Source organism: Miniopterus natalensis, chromosome 7 (genome assembly GCF_054644295.1).
Source record: "Miniopterus natalensis isolate mMinNat1 chromosome 7, mMinNat1.hap1, whole genome shotgun sequence".
Classification (NCBI taxonomy): domain Eukaryota; kingdom Metazoa; phylum Chordata; class Mammalia; order Chiroptera; family Miniopteridae; genus Miniopterus; species Miniopterus natalensis.
The window spans coordinates 13,610,342-13,623,290 of NC_142087.1; positions in this window are offsets into that span (position 1 = coordinate 13,610,342).

Sequence of the window (12,949 nt, forward strand, 5' to 3'; positions counted from 1 at the left end):
GGTCTGGCACAAAGCTGGGCTGTGTCAGGTCCCCCTCCTGTCCAAACATTCCCCAAACTCTCCAGTACAAGGGTGTGGGGACATGCACGAAGGGTCCTTGGTGGTGGGTGGAGGTCGGTACTCTTGGAGGCCATTTGATGCCCAGGCGGGCTTATCTGAGTCCCCTGGAAGGAGAAGTGGGGGCAGCTCCTGTCCGTTTCAGCCCTCTTCCCTCTCCAGGATACAGGCAATCTCCCTGAATGGAAGGTATTTGCCTTTCAGGGACAAAGGCCCCAGCCATGAGGGTCCTGGGATGAATTTCTCATTGAAAATCTCCAGTGAGGCATTAAGGATTAGCTGTCGCAGGCCTGGAACATACTAATCTCGGTGTGACGCCCCAGTGTGACTGCTAATCCCCAACCTTGCAGGCTTCCTGATCCCACTGGCGCAGCCCTTAAGCTCTGAGCTGGCAACTTTTCCCAAACATGGCTCAGCTCCCTGGTGAGAAAGGTCCTAGAAGGTCATTCACCCTCCTGAGACCAGAGAAGGTGAGAGGTGGGGTGGAGCTTGCACAGGGTAGAAGCAGGGCTGGGCTGAGGCTCTGTGCAAGCCCCCCCCTCCCTTCCCCTCCCCTCCCCCTTCCCCATTCGGTGACAGACGTCTCTGTGTGCACCCACCTCCCACCCACCAAATAACATTTCTTTATTATGAAAAGGCCGGAAGGATTGCCACTTTGTTTTTGAAACCAGGCAGTAGGAACAATTCAGCCAGCTGTAACAGGCCCGCTCTCACCACTGAGCAGCCTGCTTGGGAATTCTCAGAAATGGAAGATGGAAGTCACCACAGTTTCAAATGTCCTGTCATTTTTGTGGCTGGTGAACATACTAATCAATAAGCTGTCATAGCATTACAATGGGAAGACACTTAATCAGGCTTCCAGCAATTTTGACATTGCCGTTTGCTTTACTGATTTTAGAGGTAACACATTTTGCTTTTTCAGCTCTCAGACATTTCCCTAAACCCTGGGCTCTGTCTGGAACATCTGCGGGGGTAAGTAGCTCCCCCAGGCCCCTGGAAAACGGGGCGCTACTTCCCGCTGGCCGATGAGGGACAGGGCGTTTGGCCCTCCCACCACCCCTAGGCTGGGGGCTTCTTCCTTCTGCTCCAGGAACCGTTCTCTGAGCACTTTGCCCACGTTTCCCAGAGAAAATGCAACACACGGTTGGAAGGCTCTGCTCCTTCCCTGAGGCTCCTAAAGTCTGGGGACCTGATTTTTTGCACCTCGAGTTGCCCAGAGCTGGCACAGGGTCTGGCCTAGAGTGGGAATCAAAGGATGTTTGTGGGGAGACAGGGGGAGAGCAGATGGAAGAAGCACAGGAGCAAGGAGGAAAGAATGAGGGGGGGTCGGCAATGCCCCCCAGACCAGGTCTCTGAGGGCGGGGACCACGCATCTCATGTCCCAGTGCCCAGTGCGGTCCCCGGAGTGGCTCCTGGAGTTGGCTGACCGTCTGTCTGTCTGACTGGGCAAAAGAAAGGTCAGCAGCCCATGGACTCAAGTGAGCTCCGACCCCCTCCTGGCCTAGCTGACCTCCCAGAACTGGACCTATTGTCTGTCTTCACCGTGTGTCATCTTCCAGATCCCTCCTGCTACAGTGATCCAGACCTCCATCCACCCACCCACCCACCCATCCATTCATATAACAAATGTAAATTGTTTTGTGCTGGAATCACTTGTCAATTTGGTAACCATTTATTGGGCACCTCCTGGTTGCCATGCCCTGTGTTAGAGTCAAAGAAAAATGGATCCCAGTCCTTGTCCCAGACAAGACTTTCCAGGGCAGTAGGTAAGCCACTGTAATCAGCTCATGTCTGTTAGGAAAGCATGGTATCACTGTTTACTCCTCCAAATAAGCAGAGGTTGTTGGGTACTATTTTATTCCCATTTTATAGATAAGGAAACTGAGGCACAAAGAGGTAAAGTGAATCACTTAGGGTTACACACCTAATAGGTGGCTGAGCTTGAATTTCAGCCTAGGAAGCTCGGTCCCAGGGTCTATGCTCTGAGCCCCTCACATTACACTGTCACTTATATCCTAATAATTGACACTCCCCCCACCCCACCCCCAAACAGTGTGAGTCCTTCAAGGGTAGGAAGCACTCTGATTTGTCTGCGTTTCCCTAGCATCACCCAGCCTAGGTCTGTATCAGAGGAAGCATCCATAAGTGTGCTGATCAAAGGAATGTGGGTTGGCCCTTTCTCCTCTGCTAGATTGGGGCTCCTTGAGGTTAGTGACCATGGCTCTACCATCTTTGTGACCCCAGCAGCAAGCCTATGGGCTGGCTTGTGGTGGGTCTCAATATACACTACATTGAGTTAAAGTGAAAGGAGCAAATTAATTCACAGGCTGGCTGACTGGCTGAATAGATGAATATAGGGGAGACCATAAATCTCGCAAGAAGAACCCAGAGTTCCCTCCCCCCCCCTCTCTCCTTCCCTCCCCTCATCCTTCCATCCCTCCATTCATCTCCTATTTATGGAGCTACTGTCTGGCCCTGGCCCATTCCAGGCTCTGGGCCCCTGAAAGCACTCATGTGTGTGTCCACCCTCGACCCCCACATACACACTGACAATGACTTTTCACAAAGCAGGTAGCGTTCCTGGAAATGTTCTGTATGTTGAAAATCCTGTGCAAATGATCAGAATTTCCGAAACCTCTTGCTGCTTTAGCTGCTGTCCAGGGCTGAGAGCCTAGTCCTGTTGAAAACCCTTCATAAACACCGAATTGGGTTGAACTGAGCACTTTGGAACGTGAAAGAGCAAATGGTGCAGGTGAAGACAGGTAGTACAAAAGACAAACGCTGGCAAGATTCCCAAACTTAGGATAGCTCTGAGTGTGTTTATCTTGCAGGGGCTTTTGATAATTTCAAACCTCAACTTGAATCTTACCCCTGTTGCTTTGTAGCTGTGTGACCTGTGCAAGTCACATAACCTCTCTGAACTTCTACCCCTCATTTGCAAAATAGAGATCATGATAGTCCCTTTGCTCAAACTGGTGTTAGGATTAGGTGAGATTTAAGCCTGGAAAGCAGTGAGCCCAGTGCCTGGCACCTAGTAAGTGCTTGGTAAAGATAACTAGCTCAGCAGAGCCATTCAAGGGAAGGATGAAGGGTGGGAAACTGCGCAGGATCTCCATCAAGGAAGGGACCTTAATCCTTCCTAAGGAGGGAGAGCCTGGAGCATGTTTAGTTGTGTGTTCTTAGCAATTTAAAAAAATCACTTTCTGCTCACAATGTGAAACTTCATAACTATTTTGCAGGACACTATTTCAGATTTGCATAAACCAGACTCACATCAAATGTGACCTGAATGTATTTGTTGCCTGAAGCAATGAGCATTGAGGTTGAGCATTGAGGTGGATGTTTCCTGAGCGCCTCCCACTGCGGAGCCTTTGGCTGGTGGAGGCATCCCCAGGGTCATTTGTTGCTGGACCAAGGACACCAGGTGCTGTGGGCCCGCAGAAGCTTCAGGGAGAATGGCAACAGTTGTTCCAATTCCTTCTTCTCTCCCTTGTTTGTCCCCCCATCTGGCTCCACGTGACTCCCCTCCAGGCCCACAGGGACCCTCAGGTTTTTCACAAAGACAGTTTTGGCAAAAGGAAGTTGAGAAAATGAATGCTGTCATATGTGTTATGGGCCAGAATGGCACCGTGAGCCACCACAGTCAGTGTGTCCTCAGGCCACGGGCCCACGTAGCACGAGGGAGGCCTGGAGTGGCCTGAGCTCTGGGTTCACTTTGTGTAGGGTGTGGGGAGATCTCTGTGGGCCTGGGGCCCTCCTCTCACAGCTGGTTCCCCAGGCCCCGGCCCTGGCACCTCCAGGATGGGGTCTCTTGTCTGTCTCACTGTGAGTTTCCCCCAGGGTGGAGCCATAGAACCAAGGGGTGGTGAAGGGGCCAGCTTCATGCACCCCAGTTCCTTATGGTACCAGCAGGGAAACAATCCAGAGCAGCGCAGGGATTCCTCAAGGAAACGGCAGGGCAGCTGTAGGGCAGGACGAGAACCCAGGCATCTCTCTTCCCTGAGGCCCTGGACACCACCTGCCTCTTGCTCTGAGTCAGAGACCTGGGTTTGAATTTCACACCGCCTCCTGCTAGCTGTGTGGAAATGAGCCAGGCAGCTAACCACTCTGAGCCTCCGTTTCCTCATCTGGAAAACAGGAATAATAACAGCCACCTCCTAGGGTGATTGTGACGACCACATGTATTATAGTCCCATTTTTCACATGGGGAGACTGAGGGACAGAGAGGTAAGTGTCCTAGTAGCCTGAAGAACAGGGATTGGAGCCCAAGAGTTCTGATTGCCCAGCACACATTTAGTTACATCGCTCCCCTGAGGCTCAGTTTCCCCATATTTAAAATGAAGCTAATGAAGGATGGCTTGAAAAATTAAATGATATCCTGAAAGCCACGTGCCGGCACAATGACCCACCGAAAAAAGGCTGGGTAAAAGACACGGATTCGCGGGGTCATGGCTCCACCTTGTGGTGAATTCTGGGAACTGTGCCTCCATCACCCAACCTTTGCATTCCTGTCACTTCTCCTTGGGGGGTGGGGGCGAGGAGAGGGGGAGGAGCAGCTGAAGCTCACAGTTTCCAGCCCGTCATTGTGGGGATTCATCTACGGGGAGCAGGGGTGAAGCTGGGTGTTTGATTGTGGGTTCTCACAGCCCCTTGACGTTTCCTCCCCACATCTTTGCACAGGTTGTTCCCTCCGCCATGTAGTTTTTACTGTTAACCTGGGGAGGCAGTTTGCTGCACTGTCCAGGCTCTGCATTGGGCTCTCCTCGTGCATACCCTCAGGATTACCCTACAAGCAAGGTGCTCTTCTCACATTCATTTTGCAGAAGAGGAAACTGAGGTTCAGAGAGTCAGTGGAAAGGCAGGATTTGAACTCAGGCCTCCCTGAGTCCACAGCTGGCACACCAAAGAGGTGCAACAGGGGGCACCCCCTCCCTGAAACACACAACTGCATCAGGAGCGTTTCATGTAAAGAAACTCAGAGCTTCAATTATGTGGGAGCAGCAGCCCAGCATTCCTGCTCATTCCTACCAACTGGGAAGGTCCTGAGTTTCCCAGGGCCTCCGAGGCCAGGATTCTGACCTTCTGTAATTCTAAATGTGCATTATCTTCCTCCTCAATGCTACCTTTTCCAGGCAGATCCTGAAGGGTACCTTACACACCGAAAAAGTGGCTTTGAGGCAGATTTCTTCTACACGAGAGGAAGCAGAGTGCAGGGGAGCGGGAGTTGGGACCCATCGCCTCTGAGTCCCGAACGCAGAGAGCCAGTCCTGCAGCCGGTTTTATGCATCTCACTGAAATGCCACCGCCCTGTTGGACGGGCCCGCTCCCCAGCTTCAATGGCTCTCAAGAACACTCAACCCCTGGGCTGTGCAGCAGGCCAGTGCCTGAAGGTGGCGGGATGGTCGCTGCCTGTCTTCTCCTCACTAGAACAGCATGCCTGTGATTCGGTTCTGAGAGGCTTTTCTGCCTCCATCAGCCCCACAAAACTCATTCATTTGTCCCTGTCATACACACTCTTCCAGAAGAGGGAGGTTATTCCCCAGCTGCTGGGAAACGCACTGTAGCCCCAAAGCCCCAGCGTCTCCCAGCACGGAGGGTGGAGCACTCTCGGCCTGGCTCTGGCCTCCGTTCTGCTTACCCAGGCTCCTCCTCATCTCCAGTTCATGCTCCAGCAAAGCAAGCACGGAGCTTCCTGCCCAGCCAGGGACTGAGACAAACACAAGAAAGAACACAATAGAGTCCTGCCCTCAAGGAGCTTCTGTTCGAGTGGAAGGCGTGGAAGAAGCAGAAAATCACTACACAATGTGGTAAGAGCCATGGACAGGTGAGCACAGTGTTGTGGACACCCCCAGGAGGGAGCCACTCTACCCGCAGAGATCTGGGAAGGCTTTGGGGAAGATAAACCACTGCAGTCACACCTTGAAGGGGTGCAGCAATTTTCCAAGTGCAGAAGGAGGGTGGAAAGTCATTTGGAGCAAAGCTATGGTGTCTCACAAGGGCCTGGAGTGTGTGGGATGGCTGAGATCAACCGTCCAGAGCAGCAGGAGGGGGACAGAGGAGAATAAGGCTGGAGCAGTTGTAGGAAAGACCTCAACTGCCAGCCTTGGGGGTTTGAACTTGACCCCCCTGGTAATGGACAGCTACAGAAGATTCTGGTCAGAGGTAGGATTCAGAAAAATCTCTCTGGAAGCCACGAAGGGGAGGAAACAGGAATGGGTGGGGTGGCTACTGTAATAGTCCTAGAAAAAGAGCAGTGCTCAGGCCAATAACACAACTTAATTTCCAGAATGCTCAAGTGTTGATTGATGATGTAGAACCAGAATCGGGTCACTGGGCACAGCTGAAATACAGATGAGCAGAGGCCTCTGTGGCTGGAGACTCGGGCCACCTTTCCTGCCCAGCCCAGCCTCTGACTGCCTGTGTAAAATTGGGTGATTCTGAGAGTTTGTTATAAATAGTATACAAATACCCCTCTTGCACAGTTGTAAACTGCTTGGCACACATTTGTCCCTCAGTAAATGTCCTTTTCTCTCCTGTTCTTCAGCATCAGGGCAAAGGCCAGGACAAAGCTCTGGGAGGCTGAAGAGCCCAAAGATAAAATACCTGCCTGGGCTGCGTCTCCTTACCGTGGCTGCTCTCCTGTACCTCCAGCTGCAAAGCCTTCTCCAGCTGATCTCCAGGGTCTACCCAGCACACATTGTCAACTTACCATGTTGGGGAAGGAAATCTGCAGGATCTGCTTCAGCATGACTTTTGTCACTGAAGAAAGAAGGCTGGGGAAGGAGAACAGGGACATTTGAAATAACAACAGCAATTATAGCTAATGGTTACAAAATGTTTCCTCTGCTCCAGGGACGAGTCTAAGCCCCTGACATACTTTGACTCAAATTATCATAATAGTTAAAAATACAGATTGCTTGAATCCCAGTGCCACTATTCCCTGGCTGGGTGACCTTGTCTAATTTACATAACCTCTCTGTGCCTGTCATGTGTAATATGTAAAATAAGCAGCTGTGAGGATTCAATGAATGAGAGAAAGAGACGGGCTAGAGGACATTCAACCCATCATCAACAGGACACCTGCCACCTCAGAAACAGGTGGCATTCTTTATATCCTTTGTCATTTGACTTAAGGCACATAGACTGCATTTCTTCTTAGAAGCCACATTCTAAAATAGAGGCTGCAGCTCTATTAATAAATCAGATGCAGAGGACATTGTAATAAGAGGTAAACCCAACGGCATCTCTACCACAGGCATCACAGCAACCTTGGGTGTCACCTCTTGAAGGAAGGCCCTGACCCATGTCCCTGGGTCAGCACAGCACCAACCTGTATGCAGTAGGCACCAAGAGTGAGGGCGCTCTATATCCTTAAAAGTAAACACGAAGCTGAAATGTCCAGGAGCTGAAATGTTTTGGTCCCTGGACTAGGGAGCTTTGGGCTTCCCTCAGGCATGGTGCTGCTTGACAGACATAACATGCCAAAGGTTGAGGTCCCTTTTTGCAGATCTGGAAACTGAAGCTCCAGGGTCACCTGGTGGGACTAGAACCCATGGCTCCAATCCTTTCTCACCACCACCTAGCTGCTCTCTGGCCTCTGAAAGCGGGGAGTGCGGGGCCTTACCTGGCATGTGGCTCCTGTCACATAGGACCTGCTGATCTCCTCCACCTCCCCGAGAGTGAGAGCCAGGAACAGAGAGGAGCTTAAGTAGCAGGTGGGCCAGGCCAAGGGGTGGACCGCAGATGCCTGAGGGACCTGAGCAATGTCTTCGGAGGACTGGCCACTTCTGGCCGATTCCAGAACAGAGTTGGGGAGGGGCTGTGGCAGGGCGAAGGCCCTGGCCTGGAGGCCTGAGGGGGGTGAGGCCAAGAGGCCATCTGAGCCAGCAACTTGGACAGGGAGTCATGACTTCCCGAAGCCACCACAAATCCATAATGTGTGTCTGTGGCCTGTGTGTGTGCTTTGTGCATGTGTGCGTGTGTTGCCTCTGTATGTGTGACTGCATGTGGGTTTGTTTCTGCGTGTGTCTGCAGGCATGTGTGTGTGTCGGGGAGGTCTCTGTGTGTTTGCGTGTCACTCTCTGTGTGCACCCATGAAGTCCTGGGAGGAGGCCCCAGCTTTTGCTTGGGGCACTCTCTCTCCTGAAGTCCCATTCATTCTAAGGCAGCTCCCTTGGGAGCCCCCCGGTGGCTGGGAGGGGGGGGTTCCTGGAGAGAAACGCTGGCTTAGGGAAGACTGTCGGCCCTCCTGTGTAAACTCAGCAAGTCAGGAGCAGAGAAGCCTCAGAATCCCTATGGGGACTCACACACTCCAAGAGGACTCGCAATTCCTGAGGAATGCTAACCTTCCCTTAGGAAATCTCTATTTCTGAGAAGCTTTTATTTGTTTCCAAAAGAATTCTATCAACAGCTCAGTGTTTGCTCAGAAACACCGGTCTTTGAGGGAGCCGCACTAATCCTGAGGGAATTCCAGGGAATTGTCATCGCTCCTCAGCAATCTCGATATTCCTGCCTGAATTCTGATCTGGCTGAGACAAGTGCCATGATTTCTCTGGAAATGCCACTAATCGTGCTGGAACTCTCCCAAGGCAGCCTCCAGCCTGGCTGGACCTGAAGTCCGCATCTGGCTTTAGCTGAAGGTCCAGCCACCACTGGCCAGCTGTGGGATGTTGAATGTGTTCCTTCACATCTCTGGGTCTCAGACTCCTCCCAGGCATTGGCCTTAGCAGTGCTACCTGATGGACAGGGAGGGTAACTCGCAAACTGTAAAAGGTAGTGCCCAGTGAAAGGCTGTTGTGGCCATGACAATGGGTTGGTCAGTCTTTCTATTGCCATTCACTCGACCTCAGCATGAGTTTCCTGGGGCCCCTCTTGGGGTAGAGGAATGTCAGAGTGAGAGGAGGACTTGGCCCAGAGAGGCAAAGGGGCTCAGAGAGGTCACACAGCAAGTCAGTGCTGAATGAGAAGGGACCTGGGTCCTGTGAGCACTGGGGGCCTCTCCTGATCCCACCCCCTCATCCCTCCCAGGCACCCAGGCTGTTCCCAGTGTCCTCAGGGTCCACTGGAATGGGAACCTGGAGCCAGTCATGAGGTGGCCGGGCCGAGGGGCGCATGGGCTGGACGGGCTGGCTGGGAGGGCTGGCTGGTCTCCTGACCTGCCTGCAGGCTCTTTGCCCATTTCACACCTCACTCAGCAGGAGGAAGACAAACAGCTCCAACAGGTGATGCCAGGCCTGATGCCAGGGCCCAGGGACTCAGCGTGACCAGGCTGAGTCAGAGCTGAGAGTGCTTAGAGCTGAAGAGCCAAGGTGGCTCCTGCGTAAGTCCCTTCTAGTCTTGAAGCCTTAGTTTGTACCATCTATGAAACAGGTATATCAGGCTAGAGACATCATCTGGGAGGGTTGGCAGGAGGTTTATCTGCTGGAACTTGGGCAACTCTCCCCCCCGCCCCCCTCCCCGTGCAGCCAGCTCTTCCCCACAGTCTGGACGTGGACCCTGGTGGGCCCTCCCTCTCTGACTGTTCAAGGCCTCGGAGACTTACACGGGGCATCGCCCTACGGCCTTGGAAGACACACTGTGACTTTCGGTCAGAACAATCTCCACCTGAGTGAACCCCAAACCTTTTTGTCCGTACTGAGTGATAGAGTTTTTATAAACCAGGTGCCGCTCGCATCTTCCTCTGAAGCAGATGGTAGATACATAAAGTGCACAAGTCATAAGCACAGAGCAGGAGGAACTTGTATAAAGTGAAACTGCCCATGTGTTCTGGCTGAATTGTGTCCACCCCTATAGTTATGTGTTGGGGTCCTAAGCCCAGTACCTCGGAATGTGACTGTATTTGGGATAGGGCCTTTTAAGGAGTCAGAATGAGGTCAGGAGGGTCAGCCTCAATCCAATATGACTGGTGTTCTTGTAAGAAGAGAAGACTGGTGCTAAGCAGGGAAAGGAAAGGCAGGGAGAGGGAAGGGTTCGAGGAAGGGGGAGACATTTTTGATGCAGAGGTCAGAGAAGGCCTCCCTGAGATGGTGACTTAGAGTAAAGACTGTAGGAGCTGAGAGAGGCAGCCACCATTATATCTAAGGATGAGCAATGCAGGCAGAAGGGACAGCATGTGCAAAGGCCCTGGGGTGAGAGGTGCCAGTGTGTTAGAGGAATAGTTAGAAGGCCAGCAAAGATGTTGAAAAGCTAATGCGGAAAGAGTAGGGATGAGGTTGGCCAAGCAAGCATCAATACTACATCTTTTGATTAAAATATTTTTCAAATCTCCTTTGACAATAAGGCACTGAGTATTAACAATAATCTTTTAGATTGTTATCATTACAATTAACAGTCACGTACAGTCTATTAAAATTGCAATGGATAATTAAAAACAAAGTAATATTGATTTGGAAGTAGACATTTTAATGAAATGGATGGGTTTTTTCCCCCATTAGTTCTTTTATCTGAAAATTAATTTACTCATTGCTAGAAGGAATCCGGGTTCAGCACCCATCAGAGACCTAGTTTTCATTTTTAGAGACCTAAGTGCTATGAAAAATTCCTGCTTATTTGTTCAGCAAATAAGGAGATATCAATGGGAAGAGTTTTATTAAAACAGTGTTGCTCAATTCTGTGAACTGCATCAAACATATATGCCCCAAACCATGCAGAGATGGGTTATCAAAAACTGTTTCTCAATAACCCCAAGTAGAATAATACCAGTGGCAGCAGTAACACTCCTCTTTTGTTGCAAACACATTGAAAAGTGCCTGGCTTGCTTCCTGAGCTTTCCAGGCTCACTCACAGCCCCTTTGTTCAGAGCCCTGGGGGCGATGCTCTGAGCAGGCCACTTGAGTGGGGGGTGGGGACAAAGAGGGAAACATCTTCATACAGAGGGAGAAGGCACGCTTATGGAAGGGAATGTGAGAGAGGAGAGGCCACTTTTGAAAGGGTCGTTGGGAGAAAGGACATAGGAACACTGAGAATCCGGAAATGGATTCCCATTGATGATCCTATCAAAGCAACCCTGGAAAGTTTTCTTATATCCCTGCTCCAACCCACTGGGCTCACATGCTATGGGAAATGCATCTGTGGGCTCTGAGTTTAAATCCCGGATCAGCCTTTTATTATGGATGTGTCCTCGGATTGGTTAACTAACTTGAATAAGCCTCAACTTCCTCATCTGTAAAATGGGGACAAGAACAAGGACATAAGGGGCTTGGCCATGTGACACCCAGCACATGGCAAGTGCTCGGAGACTCTTAGCTGCTACTGTGATGATAGTTTACATCCCCTTTAATGGTGCCCCATGGCCATGGCTGCGGTTGTTACCCTCAGTGATTAGGGGCCAGCTTGAGCTGAGAGGGGCCGGAGGAGCAGGGCTTCCAAAGCCCACCCTCCTGCAGCGCAGCAGCTCCACGCTCACCTGGATTTCTCTTGGGCTGCCCAGAAGCCCTCACTGACAAGTGGGTTCAGTTTGAATCCCCCTGGTGTGATGTGGACTACCGATTCCCAGCCTCCCCACCTCCTCTGGTCACTCTACAGGACCCCACGTTTGTTTGGGTTTAAATGTCACCCCATAATCTCGGTGGCTTAGGTTAGAAGCACATGCTCTGAAGTTGGGACAGCTGGCATTTGAATCTGAACTCTGGGAGCACTCGTCTCCCCTCTGGGTCTGAAAACTGGAGTTAATGGTTGTACCTGCTGCAAAGGGCCGTTGTCCTGGCCGAATGAATCACATGTCAAGAGCTTATTTCGATGGCAGGCACCAAGTAAACGCGACCCACTGTTGCTATGTTTAACACAAAGATCCCTGAAGATCAGGAGGCCTGGGCTGTCATCAAACGCTGTCCTGTTCTCACTAAGTAGCCTTGGCAAGTCACCCCTTCCCATGCCTCAGTTCCTCCATCTGGGAAATGGGAATCCCACTTCCTGCTTTGCCTCATGGCTCCCAGGTGAAGATTAAATGAGACCACAATGACAACATGTTTTGTAAGCCTGCAGTTGGGAGATGGGATTGCCCAAGCCTGGGAAGGAGCCCTGGTACCTGCACCCGGCTCCCTGGCAGTGAGCTGATAGGACCCCAGAAGTTAGAGGCTGTGTGGGGACCAAGGTCCCAGTATTCACAGCCTTGGCAAAGACTTCCAAGCTCAAACATAGTCCTCCAAGCAGTAGAGCTGCCTAAATTCAAATGAGCCTTGCTCATCCTGTGTCCTGAACCGGTGCCCCACCAAAAGGAACACTGGAGCACAGAGATGATCACCACCTCCAGGCTAAGCCAACATGCAGAAAAGTGTGCATGGCCCCCTCCCGCTCCCCCTCCCCCCCTCAGAAGGCTCAGGGCCTCATCAAGTCAACCAAGTGACAGAGCTGGAATTTAAGCCCCATCTTCCCGACTAAAATTCTTGCCCTTTAAGGCTCCTGATGCCAGAGTTGAGCTCAGTGTCCCAAGCTGCCCTGCTGGCCGGGGAAACTCTGGAGAATGCTGATCGTTTCTAATAGGAAGGGACTAGATGTTTCCCTCACTGTCTGGCAGGCAGGGCTTCCAGGCGCCTTGAGGTTAGGGTTAGGGAGCATTGCTATGAGCATCCAACACACGGCCAGGGGCTAGGTTTCACTGAATGTATAGTCACTGGGCTTTATTTCTAGAAACCAGGACACTCTCGTAAAGAACTGATTGGGGAGCCTCCTTGCTCACTTTCTAGGCTGCTGCAGCATCTGTGCTCCTCAGCTTGGACCTGAAGGCAGGAGGTACCTTGTATTTCTGCAGAATCTCTATGGCAACGGGAACCTTGCTCCCCCACAGCCATGTGTCCAGCCTCCGCCCACCCAGGAGGACACAGGACAGTGTGGAAGACATTAGTTACGCTCACCAGTATTCCTGGTTTTCCTCCCCTTTTTGGGTGTAGGAAGG